The following is a 19129-nucleotide window of genomic DNA, read 5'->3' on the forward strand; positions in this document are numbered from 1 at the left end:
AAAACGAAATTAATAAAAAAGAAGAATACACGTTAATATCGGTTACTGGAATACCTTTCCCAAAAACAGATATGACTATATGCTGTAGCGATTCCATCTTAACCATTTCTACGGAGATTGTACCGTTGCTTTGGACAATAAATTGTGAAAAATTTTTTTCAAATGGAAGCGTTTTCCTGATTCTGATTGTTCGGATAGTTGCCACATGCTATAATGATCCGATATCGGTTGTTTCGACAAATGATAAACTTCTTGGTGAGAAAAAGAGGCCGCCAAATTACTGAGTGGTATCTCAAAATCTGAGGGACTATTTCGCATATATAGGTTAGTCGAAAAAGCTTTTCGTATTTCTTATCAAACTTCAACTTATTTTTTTATATTTATAATAAACTTTAATGAACCAAATATGTACAATATTTTGGTCGACCACTTTTTGTAATTTTTCCGCATTATTATTCCAACAGTGTAAAACTTTTCTGGTTTCTCAGCGAAAAACTGCGACAAGTAATTTTCACTTGTCTTGAAGCCAACTTTACTCCTTTAAGGGAGTTTTGCATTGACCGAAACAAATGATTGTCCGATGGTGCAAAGTCAGGGTTATATGATCGATGCATCAAAACTTTCCATCCAAGCTCTCCCAGTTTCTGCCGAGTCATTAAAATGTATGTGGTCTAGCGTTGCCCTGATGAAAAAATAAGCCCTTTCTGTTGATCAGTTCTGGCCAATTTTTTCGGTTGCTTGCTTCAATCTCTTCAGTGGTTGACAGTAAAATGTATAGTCAATCGTTCGACCAGGCAGGAGTAGTTCATAATGTACGATTCTTTTCCAATGCCACCAAACACTAACATAACCTCTCGAGGCGTCAATCCTGGCTTTGCGACCATTTGTTGAGCTTCACTACGCTTAGACCACCATCTTTTTTGCATAAATATTATAGTGGTATTTAATCTAGTTTTGGTCTCCTGTTACCATTCGCTTCAGAAATGGTTCGATTTCATTTCGTTTGAGCAAAGAATCTCAGATGTTAATTCGGTCCATTCAATTTTTCACAGAGAATTTATGTGGTACCCAAACATTGAGCTTCTGTTTGCAGCCAGGCTCTTTTAAATGATTCAAAACCGTTTGATGATGAATCTTAAGTTCTTTAGGGATGTTGTGGCTGCTTATGTGATGTTAAAAGTTAATGTTTCTCATAATTTCATCGACTTTTCAATGAAGGGTTGATTAGAACGAGGTGCATCTTTCACATCGAAATTTCCAGAACAGAAGTGAGCGATATATGGTATGACACAATGTGATTGGTAGCAATGGAGATATACGACTGAAATACGGATATGACTCATCACTCTGATCACTTATTTATATACCAGGCTGTTCCTGTATGACCGGTATATGAAGTTTGCGTTAAGATACAAGTGTGTTGGTAGCTTAAATTTGTTCTGAAAGAGCCGGAATTTTTTTCTGTTTGGTTGGCATGACATCTGTCAAACATATTCAGCTACCTTACAGTCATTGAACACGCAACATAATTTTTTTTCATTGTGTTGAAAATGTCAAGTTTTGCACCGAAGAGTGATGATTTGCGAAAAGCACTAACATTTTGTTTTCATTTGAAGAAAAGTGCTGCAGATTCGCGTCTAATGTTGGCATTTTGTGATTATGTGCTATCAGAAGCAGCATGCAAAAAATGGTTTCTACGGTTTAGAGGTAATGATTCTGATGTAAGAATTGAGGACCTCGGAAAAACACTAAAAATTTTTGAAGATGCCGAACTGCAAGCAATATTGAATGAGGATGATACTTTGAGTCAAACGCGAATGGCAGCCTTGTCAAATGTTGCACATCAAACAATTTCAGACCGTTTGAAAGCTATGTGGATGATCCAAAAGTTGGGAAAAATGGCTGCCATGCATTGAATGAATAAAAAATGGAAAAACGAAAAAGCACTTGTGAAATATTGCTTGAAAGATTTGCTTCCATATTTCAACGATTTGTCACTGGCGATAAATAATGTATTTTTTAAGGTATCCTAAACGAAGAAAGTCATAGGTTAATCCGGGACAACCGTCAACATCGACTGCTAAAACAGATCGATTCGTTAAGAAGTCATTGCTCTGTCTTTGGTGGGATCGGAAGAGTGTAGTATATCATTAGCTTCTAAAACCTGGTGAAACAGCTAATACTAATCTCTACAGATAATAAGTAATCAATTTGAACCATGCATTGATCGAAATATTACCAGAATGGGCCAGCGAGAACCTTGTGGTAACTTTGTTACACGACAAAGCACCTGCACACAAAGCAAAATCGGCTTAGGATCAACGAATTTGACTGTAAGCTGCTATTATACCGCCGTATTCACGAGACTTGGCGTCTTCCGATTACCATTTTTTCGATTTTGCATCGACGAGACACGCATTGGCTAAGCAGCACTTCGATTCCTACGCAGAATTCGAAAATTGGGTGTGTGATTGGTTTGTTTCAAAGGACGAATATATCCTTTTGGCATGGTGTCCACAAATTGCCAGAAGGTTGGTCAAAATTTATGAAAAACTACCTATGGTCAATACTCTGAATAATTCTGTTTTTACTTTCCGATTTAAAATTAGACTTAATAGACCCCCTTTAAGGCATGAAAAATGTTTAGGGCAACCAAAAATAATTTCTATTCCTGAAATATTGCATTTAATAGTAAAGGAGCGATCCTCATACTTGTAAATATATATACAAGTGTGTCGTTTGCGCGTATACTTACATAAATCTAATGAAGCGGACCTTTTGTTACAATGTTGAAATACGCTCATTTATTCGTGTAAAAGCCTGGACAGCTTTACCTTCTTAAAACAGCTAAACAAAAAATCTGCAATTATTTAATGAAAATAATCTAATCAAATGCAGCAGAGAAAATAAAGCAAATTTGTTTAAACTAATTTCCATGTCCACTGCTGTCCGTGCGAAATTTCTTGCATTATACGCACACCACCGGCTTCATGGCGGAGCACAACATTACAGACGCAAAAAGCTCAGAGTTCCGCATTTTCTCGTAATTTCCTGCTGAGAACAGAAAACGGCGCGCTGTGCCCCGAACGCCTCACCTTGAATGCAAATCAACGCTAATTAATTGTCACTTTTTTCCACGACGCCAATGCGGACGTGACAGCAAATAGCAAACAAAAACCAACCGTGCACTGCTGAACAAAGAATAACAACAAAGAACAATAGCGCTGTGGCATTTGGGGCTGTTGGGGCAGGAAAGCAACAAAAACAGCAGTGGACAAAGTAACAACTGAATTGCTGCAGTTTGCAAGAAGATAAATGCATCCGCAGCGTTGTAAGCGGTCTCCCCGCACACCCCGCTCCTTCCTATATTGCATATGCAGCTGTGGTTTTTTGTTGCTGCAGCACGCTGTCCTTGCGCCCGTATTCGGCGCATTATACGCAATTCACGAACTTGGCCGGTGGAAAAATAGCAAGCGCAGTTGGAAAAATTAAAGAATTTTCGCAAAAAACAAAAACAACTGAATGCAGGAAATTGAAGAAACAAGTTGGATGCTTGCGTACTCGTGTTTGTTTATTTATTTGCTTGTGAAGGGAACTCATTTATACGGAAATTAAGTTGTTGTAAAAGAAATCCAATAAAGCAAACCAACAATGCAGCGGCTAGTTTCCCCAAAACAAGTGAATAAAACGTCTAATTCTTGCAGGAATTATACGAAATTAAGAAATATATTTTCTTATTGTTGCAATTAGCAGTAATTTCGGTATTAACGAAGGGGATAAGGCGTTGAGCACTGCGCGGCTTGCGAAGACAAACTAGAAAGAAGTGGACGAAACACAATTACTTACCCCAAAAACTAATTAGCAATTTACTTAGATTAAGTTTAAAACTAATTCGCCTTAGAGGCGTGTGGTAAGACCGAAAAGGGTATATTATTTGAAAAGAATTTTCAGAACTGGTTGTTCTATATTCTCACATCTTCATGACAATTTGTGAATTCTATAAAACAAGAACTGTACTGAATTAAGATATCTCTAGTGAAAATATAGATTTTGATATTAACCGTATTTCAGTGAGAGCATTCTACAACGACCCCAATAAAGGATAGTCTGGAAGGGCGAGGTCTAGGCTAATAGGCGAATGAGGCAAAACTTCTCAGCTGCATCCAAGTGGTTTTTAACCACGCTTTAAACGTGAGGCTCAACGTTGTCATGATGTCAAATTATTGACTCGTGTCTAGCCTCAAATTCCGCTCATTTTTTGTTAATCGCTAGCTTTAATTTGATGACAAATTATCAGTAGCTTTCACTGTCGGTTTTAGAGCTCATAATAATAGACGAAGTATTCTTTTCTCTTGTTTTTAATTCATATGTCAAGCAAATTGTTCGGGCTTTTTTTTAACGTTTTGAAATGGCTAATTGAGCGACTCCCAAAGGTTTTGCGAACTCTTCTTGTGTTTGGCAACAGTGCTAATCGAGTAATACAAAAAAAAAAAAAAATTGACAAACTTGAGAGGAAAAAAATCATTGCAGAAAAGAAATCTGGAAAGCCACACACATTTAGAGACGGACAAATTAAAGTTTCCAGAGTTGAATATTCCTAAATCCTCTCATACTTCGATTATAATCCTGATTACTTGGACCACTGCGCTGCGTTGAGTCCACGCGAGGTATTAGTGAGCGGGGTGAAGTCAATGAAAAAGAGGCGCAGTGAGCTTTGTTTTATAGATGGATCAAAGATCAAAAGAGAAGGCTGGATGGATGTTTTCTGTCGGGAGCTCTACTTTTAGATTGCCAGACCAAGCAGTCAGGAAGAAATTGCGGCATTTACGGTAACAGCAGATATATGTACATATTTTAACGAAGTGCGGCTGCTTTTAGTGAAGTATGCATCCATTTCGATAGCAGAGCTGCTATACAGACCTTGAGCTCGCAGACTATGAGCTCAAAGTAGGTAAAGGAGCGTGTGATCTCACTAGAGCTACTTCTTAATTAAACTTGTCTGGGTGCCTAGTTATAGTACTGTAAAGCTGATGAGATCGCTAGAAAGAGCATGCTTACCCATTTCCAATTAGGATGAGAGCGAGCAGTTTGTTGTTCGTGTCTTGCGTTGGTCAGCAAACAGCTCTTGTGGGATTGCGAAAGCCTTCTGAACCAGAGAGAAATGCAAAAGGTTCATGGAACTATTAGCTCTTAGCGAGGTTCTCATGTCCGCAATGATACGTGCTCTAAATGGGCACTATCCTATTGGAATTCAGGCTGTGAGGCTAAATATTTTGGAGGATGCAAAATGTTGAGAGGAAGAAGAGGTGAAAACATTTAGACAATTTCTCCACCACTGCACAGTTTTCGTCAGCCAAAGTTTGAAGCCGAACGACTTACTTAATTATAGACAAAACCTTTGAATATTTAACAATACGTTTGCCTGAATGTAAAATATAATAACGTCATTAAAAATCTCATGAAAAGTCATCCATCCAAGCGCTTGAACAAATTGAGTTTGAAGATACTATACTTATGGTCGCACATTTATAAAAATCGAAAACAAAACGATCAATTAACGATTGTGGAAATCTCAAATACTTACCTTGCATCAGTAAAAGGGAAATATTTTGTCTTCTTCTGCTACGTTGCACGTAACGCTCTTCATATTTTCCACTTAACAGGAAAATGTTCGTACATTTCCGTTTTGCTGGTTCCACAATGCAACTTGTTTTTCTTTAGTTTTAAGCGTCAGAACTCGAACTCTTTGTTAGTTAACAGCACTTCCGATTGTCAGTCGCAGCCCAGTGCTCCTGCGAAGGCTAGATAGCGTAAATGAAGAAGTTAAAGTGAAAACCATGGAGGTATGATGGCAGTCCTTTATTGTTGTTGCTATTTTTGTATTTGCTGTTGATTTTCTTGGTGCTTGCGTTAGAGCGGTGCACTGCAGCAGATAATCAATTGTGCACAAAAGATAATGACCAAACAATTACATCTTTCCACAAGTATGCACCCACACATACTCGCACACACGCACACCGAGGCAAAACTGACAGCTGTAGTGTCGTACAATGAAGCGCTGCTGTTGCCAACACCGACGTGCCACTGGCGAGATTAATGATCGCTTTCAAGCGCCTATACTTTGCGACACACTTATAAGCCTGCACTTTTGCAACAAAGCCGTGCGTTTGCACTAAAATCGGAAGCGAGAGCAAAGTACCCACATAGTCAAGAAATTAGCTTGAAGCCTTAATTTCAAAAACGAGTAGAGCATTTCGCTTGAAGTGCGTATGGAAATTTGATGAGTATTGTTGCCTTTGGGGCAGCCTAATCTTAGTACGTCGCAAAAATATATGACCGAAAAAGGCACCTCAAGTCAGTGGTTGAGTACTCCAAATTAACTACTTTTCATTTTTACAAGAAACTCAAACAAGGGAGTACTTTCTTATGTTTTTAAATATCGAAAACTGTCAACTGGTTTTTGGACGATTACTACGCCCGCAGTAATACTGTGTGGGTGATGAACGGTGCTAATGGAAGACTATAGCATTCTCCAGACGTTCCAATTTGTTTGACTCACCTAGTTTAAATACCCTGGTCGCCAGATGTCGCAAGGGGGAAGTGACATTTGTACTCCATATTTTTTATGTACTAAACAGCTCTTCTTTGATGACATAAGGATCATGAAAACTTATCGCAATGTTCGTGTGGCAGCGAGCTGATGTAAGGTCATTGGTCCACTACTGCATTACAGAGGATCAGTTTGTGGAGCACTTCATTTGCACACAAGTGCACCACATAGTTTAATAATTCTTGCAACGATAATACAATTTCCAAACTGTTTTGCTGAATGCCGATAGGAGAGGGTGCTTGACCACATATCTGTCTGCAGGAATATCTCTGATTGGCTTTGAGTGTTGTGCCTTTTGGTGTTGGTATGCGAATTGTGTTGGCTTGGGTGTTAACGCTTTACGGACTGACATTTAGCATCAATTGTGACAGGTTGCACTGTGTAGCCTTAGTGCTGGTGTAGCAGCTGCACAAATGTGCGGCTTACCGCAATGTGTTGAGATCAGTGGTGTACGCAAGTGTTTATGACGGTTTTAGAGACAACAATTATTTATGATTAATGAGCTTGTCGGCTACAAACAACTCATTAGCAGGATAGGTGTTAATTGCATTTTGTTGTTGAAATACAAGCAGGGCTTTCGAAAATTTTCTGCTATTTTTTTTTAATGTTAATTATAAAGGAAGCTTCGTAATAGCCGAAAGCCAAAACGCCCAAGATGATCCACCGAGATGGAAAAAATGTTACGACAAGAGAAAACTGGCTGAAACCGAACTTTCTATACTCCAGTTTAAAGCAGTTCACGACTTCTGGTTTTAGACCAAGTATCCTCTGGGTACCCAAACAACATCCTTTTGAAGGCGAGCTAAAGTGAGAAGGCGAACCATCCCTGTCCTGGGTTGTGTGCTGGGTTTGAGACCGGTCATGTTAAAAACACTACCAATCAAAAGAAGAAAACAGCCTGTTGTGGTAAACTCGAATATTACCGCGTAAGTGGATGTATACTGCCGTTTTTTGAACAACTCTAACTTCTGGAGGATATTAACTATAATATAACAGTAAATAAATAACAGTAAACTACATGGAATACAAGGAGCAGTCTGTGAAGGGGTTACAGCGGCTCTCAAGTCATGCCCGACAGATGCGTTAAATATACTCCTACATTAGCTGCTGTAGACCTGTATCGTGTATACTCTGGAAAAAGCTACAAGTTCAGCTATAAAGATTATCGACATAACGCCAACCTAAAACAGCTAAATATAAACAAATCAGACCATATTATTCAAAGGTCAGATTTCAATGTCACTTTCAGGTAAGGTTACTCTCTAGACTTGAATGACCGAGAGGTATAGTATGGGAGGATGATACTATCTATATCCAAACCGCCTGGTCTATAACAATCTCCAAATATCTCGACAGCTCTATTTCTATTCGTCTCAGCAGGCATCCTTTAAGTGGAATTACTAGGTATAAAGAAGGTCTGTGTAGTTCTATTGAACAACCTCGGAAGGATACAGAAAACAATAACAAGCAGATATAATCAAAATATAACAGAAATAGAACAAAGGACTCACTATCTACAGGGTTTGTCTGGAAAGTAATTGGACTGAATCGATTTAAAAAAATGTATTGAACCAATCGTTACGATTCTTTATAAACTTTCAAAGTAGGCTCCTTTCTGCGTCGATGCAGCGTTGCCGCGCTATTTCCGAACATTGAAGTCATCACGGAAGGTATTCTCCGGAATAGCCTTGAGAGCCGAGGTGCATACTGCTTGAATCCCTTCAGTCGTCTTAAAATGCCTGCCTTTCATTTGCTGTTTTGAGCAAGGAAACAAAAAAAAGTCCGGGGGGCCACATCTAGGCTGTAGGACGGCTGCGGAAACATTGGCATGCTGGCCTTGGTTAGGTAGCTGTTCGCAAGAAAAGCCCACTTCCACTCGCCGCAATTGGGACTATCTTCGCTCACACCTTCCGCATGTTCAAGCTCTCCGTCAAAATGTCATGAACCAGAGATTTTGATAAATTTAACATTTGGGCAAATAAACGAATACTTAGTCGAAGAGCTGAGTTCAAAACTTTGGGCACACGAGTCACATTGCCGGTGTTTGTTGACGTCGCAGGTCTCCCAGCACGGTCTTCATCAGCGACTTCTTCCTGGCCCTCCAAAAAGGCCTGGTCCCCCGAAATACATCACTTCTTGCTAAAGCAACAGTTTCACATAGAGTTTAACAGCGTACCTCTGCTCTAACGAACGCTGCTCTTTCCGCTTCCACCACTCTCAGAAACACGTCACGCGAAAATGTTTGTCCTGACTGTCCCGGTGCTCGGAGACAAATGACCAACCGCTCTTTTGGTAGCTAGGAACGTCCTCTGCCGAATCCGGTTGGTGGGCGTACGCTCCGAAGTACAGTCGCGGAAGAAAATCAGTTCTATTACTTTCCGGATAAACCCTGTAGGTTCAGACATAGCATATACAGACTAACAGCTACAGTGGTGAACTGGCCTTTTGTAGAGAATACACTTAGAATGAGTCTGCCTTATAACATAAGTTGACGCAGCTGCAATCAAGAAGGGAACACAGAAACCGATTTCGGCAGTGCATAAAAATGGCGCATCCAGCGCTGACTTAGCTTATGGTGGCAGGACTCCTTCCTATCTACTTTCGAGCATTGATGGTTTTACTTCATACATATATCGTATAAAATCGGTTTTGGAAGTTAAAAAATTTTTGATATCAGGTCCTTGGAGGGCTTGGGGAAAATTGTTCCGATTTTACAGATTTTTAAATTCTCTTTGAATTTTTGTTATACATTTCACAGATTAATCGAAACTGGCGGTAATAAAGCAGTTGTAGGCACTAAAGACCACATATTCGGTCCGGTTTCAACTATTTTTAGGCGTGATATTACATATGCTAAAGGCATATATAAGGCGATATAAGGAAAAATTCTCTTATTTATTATTTGAATATACTTGTATATAAAGTACAAGGACATATTTCGCATTATAAATATTTGTTCTGATATATAGTACACTATCCAAAGGCTGCTTCAAAATATAATACAATGAAGTTGATTTTCGATTTAACTCATAATGCCTTCACGCGCTTTTAAAAGCGCTGCTTATCGACACACTTAACTCATAAAGTTGTGCGAAAAATTGAACGGATTGCCATTGTGATGACACTCAATAACCCAAGGCACATATACACATACCTATATAAATGTGTTTTCTGATAGTGTAATTCGAAAATGACATTAACCCTTTGTACCTGAAGGGTGTTGTGCCTATCCTAAAGGAAGAACGCTTGAAAGGACACAATGAACGAGCCTGAATAACAATTTATTGAGTGAAAGGCGATGGCGTGAGGATAGGCAACCGATTGACATATATACAGACATAAGTATGTGTGAATACCATAATGAGCTTTCCATATGAACGTTATGTAGCATAAATACGTATATGCGTTGTGTGCATCTACTACTAACCACAAGCACTTTCACCCGGCGTCGTTCAGTAATACCTTGCGGTTGCTTCAGTCCTATGCACTGTGGGGAAAAATTAGTAAGATTTTTTAAGTTAAATTTCTCGCGAAAACCCATTCGTGCGTCAAATTTAACATTGAAACAATTATTAAGGCTTAGTATACGCTTGTCTTCAGTAGTACATAAAACAACAAAGAAGTTCCATTAAATTTTGTGTGCGAAATAAAATTTCTGGTGATGTAACGTTCAGAATGTTGGAAAAGGTCTTCGGTGATAATTGTTTGTTGCGAGCAAGTGTTTTTGATTGATATAAATTGTTCAAAGAGGGTCGAGAACGCGTTGACGACGAACCACGTCCAGTACGACCATCAACATCAACTGATGATCAACACGTCAAGAAAGGAATTGGTGCTTGAAAATCAACGGTTGGTAGTCAGAGAGCTCACTGACGTCGTTGGAATATCGGAAGGATCAGTGAAAACCATTTTGAAAGATCAATTGAACCTAAGAAAAGTGAAAACACGATTGGTTCCAAAACCACTAAATTTGTTCGAAAAACAGCATCGCGTTAACGTCTACGAAACAATGCTTTCCGACTACAAGGCTATCATGAAACGTATTACCACTAGCAATGCATCTTGGACCTATGCTCACGACCTACAGATACAGACGATCAAAGGTGAGCCGAGGCGCGAGCCTATTCGTAAAGAGAGTCCGTAATTATGGGCCGAGATCTCTCGGGTTTTACAGCATGATAATGCACCATCGCATTTTCAAATTTTCAATCAATATCATGCCGTAACCACCGTGTTCGCATGAGTTAGCTACGTGTGACTTCTGGCTATTCAGCAAACTCAAAAGACCGCTCCGAGGAAACCACTTAGAGTCAATTGAAGACAATAAACGTCAATCACTACGCGCATTGAAGGCAATTCCGGAAATTTACTCCAACAACAGTTTCGACGATTGTGAAAAACGTTGGCCCAAGTGTATTTGAGTCAAGAGGGATTTCTTTCAAGAATAAATTAAGCATTTTAAAACTATAAAAAAGTCTATTTTTGACCATAGCCGTAAGTACTACATTATCTTATTTGTATTGTTGTTGCTGTACGTTCCTAACTGCGATTGGTATTATATAGATGGATAAGCTCTTACATGCACTCAACATTTAGCGTCAAGGCTCATTAACGTCAGTGTCGACAGTGTCGTAAGCAAGTGCTATAACCTCTACCTTTCACCCTCAGCTAATATTCAACGAAATATGCAAACAAGAGTATGTATTTAGCCATCGTGTGTATACTTCAGGAGAAAAATATTAGTGGAGCGTGGTATTGTTAATGCTAATGGTATTACTGGGCTTATTCTCATACCCACATGTACACATGATTAGCTGTCTTGGTCACTTTAATCTAATCGTGCAGATCTTGGAATTTATTCGATTTGGCATATCAATTTTAAAGCAGTTATACAAAAAATTATAAGAGGTGCCACTATAGCATGTGGATCCCATCTGAATAATTTGTTGAACAATAATTTGTGTTAAGTTTAAAATTCATTGAAAGGTTTTCCATAAAAGGACTAGAGTTCGGTCAATCAGTTTGTATGACAGCTATATTATACAGTGGTCCGATGTCGGCAATGGACTTCAATTTTCAATCTTACTCCAGCCTGTCACAACAGATGGTTGTGTCGAGTTCATAAAAATAATTAATAGCCTTTTCAGACAGGAGTTTATTGATCAATTAACCGACATTTGTTCGATTGACCAACTAATTAGATCGATTTATGAAATATGATAGAAATCTTATTTTACTCGAAATCGATTTGAAACTGGAATACAACTCTACTGGTTGTTGTCCAGGCTGTAAATTTTGCTGAGATTAACTCTACCGGTTGTTGTCCAGGCTGTAAATTTGGTTATGTGTATTGCTTGATTGATTGCTATTTTAATCAGCTGAAGAAATTTAGTCAATACAAAAAATTCAAAATGAAGAACACAAGCAAGTAAAACCGTCGATCGTTAATCGAGCCTATCCCAAAATGTAGCCTAGACTATATGTTCCAACTAAGAATATTTTCCTTGACCAAAGTCATATCGTTAAAGCTTCCGTCACAGTATGTGACAAATCCACCTTATATATTTATTCTTTATTGCTTTATGTGGTGTAACCCGCTGGCAAACAACTCGTTATCTGCTTGGAGAGTCCTTATATAGTCCTTAAGTTGCATAACGGTAAATGCTTATAAATAATGCAGCAACGTGGAAATCCAACTCATCATCGCTAAACATTAACCGCTGACACCATCAAAACCCATACACATACACATATAAATGCTTAAAGCAAGAGCACACAACAACTGGAATCCTGGATGCTCCCCGATTATGCTACGTTGCTCAAGCAATGCAATAAATAAATGCAGCGTGTGCGTGTGTGTGTGTGGATTAAGTTGTGTGCTGTGAATTGCACTAAAATCGCCAAGGAGCTATTAAACTACCATAAAATTACATTCTTAGTTGCACACTTTCTAAGAGTTAACATAAATTTAGTGTCCGAAAGATAGCCAAAAGTTGTGGCTCCAAGTAAATACAACCATTGGGAATTGAAGCCGCTAAGCAGCATTGTCGTTGCCACTGTAAAGAGAAGCATAGACCAATATTAAGACGTGCGGGTGTGTCGAAACCGAAGTCGATTTATTGCAGTACAAACTTGACGTTGCAGTCGCTGTTGATTGTGAGTTGATACATATTGGAGCTTTTTCAGATACTTTATAGTCAGCGTGGTTTACTTTAAAAACCCAGAAGAAGTAAGGAAAATCTACTAGTTCTCCGACAATAAGAAGCTCTATTACTTCTATTGGGTACCTTGAACACCAACTGTGTGTAATTAGTGTTCTACTTGTGTAAGATGTGTTTAAATCTTGCTTAATTTACCAATAATATCCACCACTAACTTGGTAACTTGGATAATTGATAGAGTTGTAGTGTACCCTGTAGATGGTTTGACAAATATGTACGGGTATTTGTACATTTTTCTCTTGCATAGAGTGCATTAAAATATTGTTTTCCATTGACGTTACTTTGTAATTCTTCCACCATTCGTTGGATATTTTATTAGCATTATCATGAACATTTTGCCATTGCAGCGTGTAATGCTCATTGAGTATGCCTCAAATACTCAGTGGCATAATGGCAAAAGTTGCAGTGATATTAAAAAAAAAGTCATTAGGTAACAGTTAATGGAGAAAAAGTAGTTGTAACGGATGCGCTGAGTACCGCAAGCAACAATAAAGCGAACAAACAAGAATAGTCGAAAGTAAGCAACTCTCCCGCGCGCTAACAAGCAAAAGTTTCACGTTGCAAAGCACAAAAGTACAAAAGTAAACATAAACAAGCGTAATAATAATGGACGTGCACCATACTCTAGTAAATTATACAGGAGAAATATTGTAATGCAGCAGAGCAAGTTTATTAAAGCGCAATTTTAACAATGTCAAGAAACGAAAGAAAGTTTGGTGACAATTCATAAGTGGCGATCTCCACTCATTGTACTTGTGTAAGTTCCATGCAAAGGCCTTCGCTGTCTAGTTAAACATGGTAGAAGGTAAACAGGTGAAGTGAAAGTAGTGAAACATGGTGGAAGTGTTTCTTGGCAAAAAAGTTAGGACAAGTTCGCGGACGCCATTAAACGAATTTTAAGTTACAATATCTACTCAGTACAAATTTCCTAGGTACCCCCACCGGCTCTGTAAGAATTGATGAAATCGAATAATAAGTCCGCGTACTCCCTATAAAACGGAATTGTTAAAAACTACTAAAAGCGCTATAAATCAATAAATAAATGCAACAGAGACAAGAAATATTACACTTAAGGTAATGCAAGAGGACTTTATAGGAGCCAGTGTCAAAATTGGATGATGGGCGTGTCACCGTTCACATTCCGATAAAAATCTATATAATATTATTCGCACTAAAACATTTAATCCAATTTTAAATTCCATTTGATTCTTTCACTTTCCAATCAAGCACCAATAAATATTTCGGGATTCAACTTTTCGTGAATAGTGTCTGTCAGAACCGAAACTATTCAATCCTCAGATCCCGAATATATATATGAATCAATAGTTCACATTGCGAATTTTTCCATCGAAAAAAGTTGTCTGTGAGATGTATTATATACATATATTCATAGAGAATCTTTTACTACTATGTCCTTGAGTCAAAAATGGATTGGATCGAATTAATAATAACTCCATTAGCATCCATTTACCTGATAGAAAGATTTTTGAACTTCGGGCTGACTTCATACTCAATGCTACTTTGAGTAAAAATAGTAAGATTTTATTCATAATTTTAAAATTCTGGAACTATTCTTCAAAATCTATGTCGTCCCACATAAAGTAGCCCCCCTTGGATCCAATGCGCGTAGCGATTCACGTTTAAAGCCTGCAATTGACTCGAAACGGTTTCTCCGAAGAGGTCGTTTGAGTTTGCTAAACAGCCAGAAGACAATGCGATGGTTTTGGCGCGATGTTATTTGAAAATTTGGCGATAAACTCACGAACAATCAATACAGTGTGCAACGATGCTTTATCGTGGTGCAAAAATCTCATAATTTCGGCCTCGTTTTACGAAAAGCTTCGCGCGAACTGCGCATGACACACAAATAGTATTCTTTGTTGACAGTTTGGCCGACCGGAAGGAATTCGAAGTCCCCCAACCCCGATAATCGAAGAAAACTATCAACATAACCTTGATGTCTGTTCTGTTTGGCTCACCTGAACCACGATATTCTGCCGAGTGATTGTTTGTTTTGGTTCGTTAGCATAGATTCAAAACTCATCGCCAGTAATAAAACATTTCATGACATCCTGGTAATCGGAAAACATTGATTCGCAGAAGTTAGCGCAACGCTGTTTTTGAAAAAACTGAGTGATTTTGAAACCAATCGTGCTTTCACTTTTCTTAGGCCCAAATGATCTTTCAAACTGATCCTGCCGATATTCCTAAAATGCCAATAAAATCTTGACTGTTAATCTTCTATTCTCAAGCACCAATTCCTTTATATTAAGGACGTGTTGATCATCATGATGACCATCCTGGAAATCAGAAACACTTGCTCGCAACAGATAATTTTCACCGAAGAACTTTTCCAACATTCTGAGCGTTTCGGCACCAGAAATTTAATTCCGCACACGGAATTCAACGGAACTTCTTTGTTGAATAAAGAGAAAGGCAAACGTATTCTAAGCACTAATGACTATTGTACTTTCTTACCATATACCATATATGGTATTATTTCCGAATTCCCAAATGTCTTTAAACAATTTAGGCTGTCTAATATGTGTACTATTTCATGGAAAAGAAATGAATGTTTTCTTAAAAATTATAAAGGCATTTCCCCGGGTTCGAGCCTGACAAGGAGCAAGAGTTTGAAACGTTTGGTTCCATCCGAACTTAGCCCTTCTTGAAGTGTTGTATCTTTGTTTTGTCATTTGCATCAATATATGCCTCAAGATTCCAACTACCTCTTTAATGCCACTAAAAGTTTTTCCAAAGAACCATTCTTTAGGAACCAGTTGTCCAACAGCTGGGATATTTATGGCCATATATTTTACGAAATAAGTCAATCATCTATTCTAATGACAATCTTGTACCTTCATACTTCGTATATATAAAACTATGATTCGGTGTATATGTAAATTTATTTAGATGTTGTTGCCAAAAATAGAGATGAGAACTGCAGAATTTTAAAAATATTTTAAGAATTTCAAGCCTTAAGAGAAATAATTATTAGCTTTAGTTTATTGTTTTATTGGGAGACCAGCAATTGAATATTCCCATAGCCGTTGGAAATGAGACAATATACATTAGACCTTTCTCCGTTTCAAAACGGGCTGGGCACTCAATTCAGTTTGGTTTTGCCTACTTTTTACTTCGATTTGAATGTGACGCTTTGGTTGCCTTGAGATCGCCCGTCCAGCGGGCAAAGAAATTATTTTATATTTATCCAAAACATTTGTTGCCAACAGCCTCACAGGACTCTCTGCATGAGATGACAAGGTACAGTGTGCAGGAACTGTCGGTAGCGTACAACTCGTGCTGGAATTGAATGTTTTAGTCGAAACCGGCAGCTGTTCGAACGACATCTGGCTTCCTCTTTTTTGAATGGCATCTTCACAGATTTGTCGAAATAATTCATTCAAGCACGAGCTAGACTTATTCACAGTGATGCCGTTACGCTTCATTTCGGACAACTCCAGTATATTCGGTCTCTCAGGCAAAAGCATTGCCTTCTGCTTTTCCGATGAGCCATGCGGGGTATCGCGCTGTGGCATGTTTGATAAAGAATTCTGAGTTGATGCTTTGTACTCCGACTCGGTACGCGTGGGCGAATGAATTGACATGGTTGCATCCTCAGCCGTCTTATCTGCTGCGGTGGCATTTTTTTGGTCGGCTTTTTGCTTATTTTGTTGTAGGTTGCTTGGTGACTTTCTTTCTTTACAGGCGCTGCTTCTTGACGTAATAAATATTGAAAGAGACTTTCTGGGCGCTGCGGCGTACAATTCACTGGAGGACTCTGCTGACAGTTGTCGTTTTGGCTGTATTTGTTGTTGTGAACTTTTGAGGGATTTTTTTTGCAGTTGCAACAGTTTACTAATCGACTCTCTAGTTTGACGGAGACTACTCCCAAGCAAAGGGGACGACGAAGGGACTTTTGGCGACGCCGAAAGCTCTTGCCCTCCACGAAAAATGAATGCAACGATTTGTTTTGTCGTTCTGCGAAAACTCCCTGAACCATGTGGTGTTGCGGTGGTCGCCTTATGTACTTTCCCATCAGTCGGATGTATTTGACGCAGGCGTCGGGAAGGCAGTGGTTGGCGTAAGAAATTCGGTTGCCCCGTCCGAAATATACGAAAGCTTTCGGACATGCGCGACCAAAATTCGGCACGCGCTTTGGCTGCTGCTTCACATGCCAGCGTCTTCTGTTGCCTATGAACGCGAAAAGCTTTCACTGTTTCTACAAAGGCGTTGCCGTGGCGCGCTATCTTTGCATATTGCATGGCACAGAGCCATCGTAGGTAAGACATTACGACGTAGTCACCGTCTCTTTCCGGTCCTCTTTGCTTTGTGCTACAAGTCTCTGGAATCTGCAAACACTATTTAACAGCAAATTTTGGTTGAACCTTTTACTATTGGAACTTTAAGGTTATATTGTTCAATCGAAATATTCTAAAGAAATCTTTCTGTTTACTTAAAATAATTTTCAAGCGACGACAATTCAAGAAATATAAAGAAATTTCAAATACATACATTTATTTCAAGGTACATACAGTAGTTAAACGGCCACCGTAGATAAGTGGAAACGATTTTCAGATCTGCAAGCAAAGGCTTCAGGTTATCAGGAAGATTTTTCTGCTCTATTTTAAATCCTAAAAACCAATAGAAATTATTACTAATATAGATAAATTCAGGTCTTTCGACCGGCTAGTCAAAATTTTGATTTTGGACAAAAGGCGGCTTTCCAAAAATATTGTGTTTTGTTAAAAAATGTTCAGTCCAGAATGGCTTAGAATTCGAAATTATTAACAAAATCAAATACAGCTAAGAAAGTAGTTTCGAGTTGATAGGTTCAGATGGCTTGGAGAAATTTATCTCATCGACTCTGAAAAAAAAAAACGGACGGGGAAAACCGAGACTACAATTTTTGTAGGCGGCAACATTAAAATCAAAATTTTTACCAATGCAATCATATCTCCGAAACTATTTGCCCAAGCAAGTTCAAATTTTCGAAACATTTTTTATCATATTACATAGAGAGAGAAGATTTCAAGTCGCGCTAAAAGATGCCGCTAGAATATGTGTTCACCAGCGAAAACTACAACAATAATACATACAATCGAAGAAAGCTAAAGGAGTGGGAGCCACAAGCTTCCGGAATACTGCACTACCTTCCAGGTGGAAGTCTTCGCGTTCAAAACAGAGGTTGATATACATAGCTTAAAACACAGGAAGCAATATAAAAAGGATTTATACAAGGGTTTGTTCGGAAAGTAATAAGACTGAGTCGATTTAAAAAAATTTATTGAATCAATCGTTACAATTCTTTAAAAACTTTGAAAATAGACTCTTTCAGCGTCGATGCATCCCTGCGCGATTTCCAAGCATTGAAGGCATTACGGAAGGAATTCTCCGAATATCCATGAGAGCCGGGGCTGCTTAGATCCCCTCGGTCGTCTCAAACTGCTTGCCTTTCATCGCCCTCTTCAGGCAAGGAAACCAAAAAACGTCGGGGGGTTACATCTGGGCTGTAAGGCAGCTGCGGTGTGATCTGGGGCGTTGTCGTGGTGTAACTTTCAATCGGCTGCGATGTCTTCTCGGACCCGATTGACCTTTAGTTTGTGTATGTTGAGGACTTCCACTTAAAACTTGACGTTGACGGTTTATCCAGAAGGAACAAATTCATGGTGGACGATGCTTTTGATGTCAAAAAAGGATATGAGCACCGTTTTCACTTTGGATTTGCTTATTCTTCCGGTCTTCATCAGCGACCTCTACCCGGCCTTCTAAAAAGGCCCGGTGCCTCCGAAGCATACCTCTTCTTGCTAAAAGAACCGGCCGAGTTTTACACACAATTTAATCGCGTACTTCTGCTCTAACGATCGCTGCATTTTCGGCTTGTACCACTCGCAGAAACTCGGCGCGCGAAAATGTTTGTCCTGACTCTCCAGGTGCTTGGAGATAACTGACCAGGCGCTCGTTCGTTAGCTAGCAACGCCCTTTACCGAATCTGATCAGTGCGGGTACATTCCGAAGTACAGTTGCGGCGGAAGAAAATCAGTTCTATTACTTTCCGGACAAACCCTATATATACGCCATAAATGCAGGGAGATGCGGCTGCATATATACTTGGTTCCAGACCACAAAGGAATTCCAAGAAAACAAATAGCCCATGATATTTTTAAAAGTGCCAAATGTATAGTCTAGTCACTACAACCAATATACAATGAATTTATCCGAGAGTCTGGTAGACGGAAGTGAAATGTGCTAGAGCCCCGAAGAAAAATTCGCAAGCTTTGTAATCACATGACCTTGA

Source organism: Bactrocera tryoni, chromosome 1 (assembly GCF_016617805.1).
Source record: "Bactrocera tryoni isolate S06 chromosome 1, CSIRO_BtryS06_freeze2, whole genome shotgun sequence".
Classification (NCBI taxonomy): Eukaryota; Metazoa; Arthropoda; class Insecta; order Diptera; family Tephritidae; genus Bactrocera; species Bactrocera tryoni.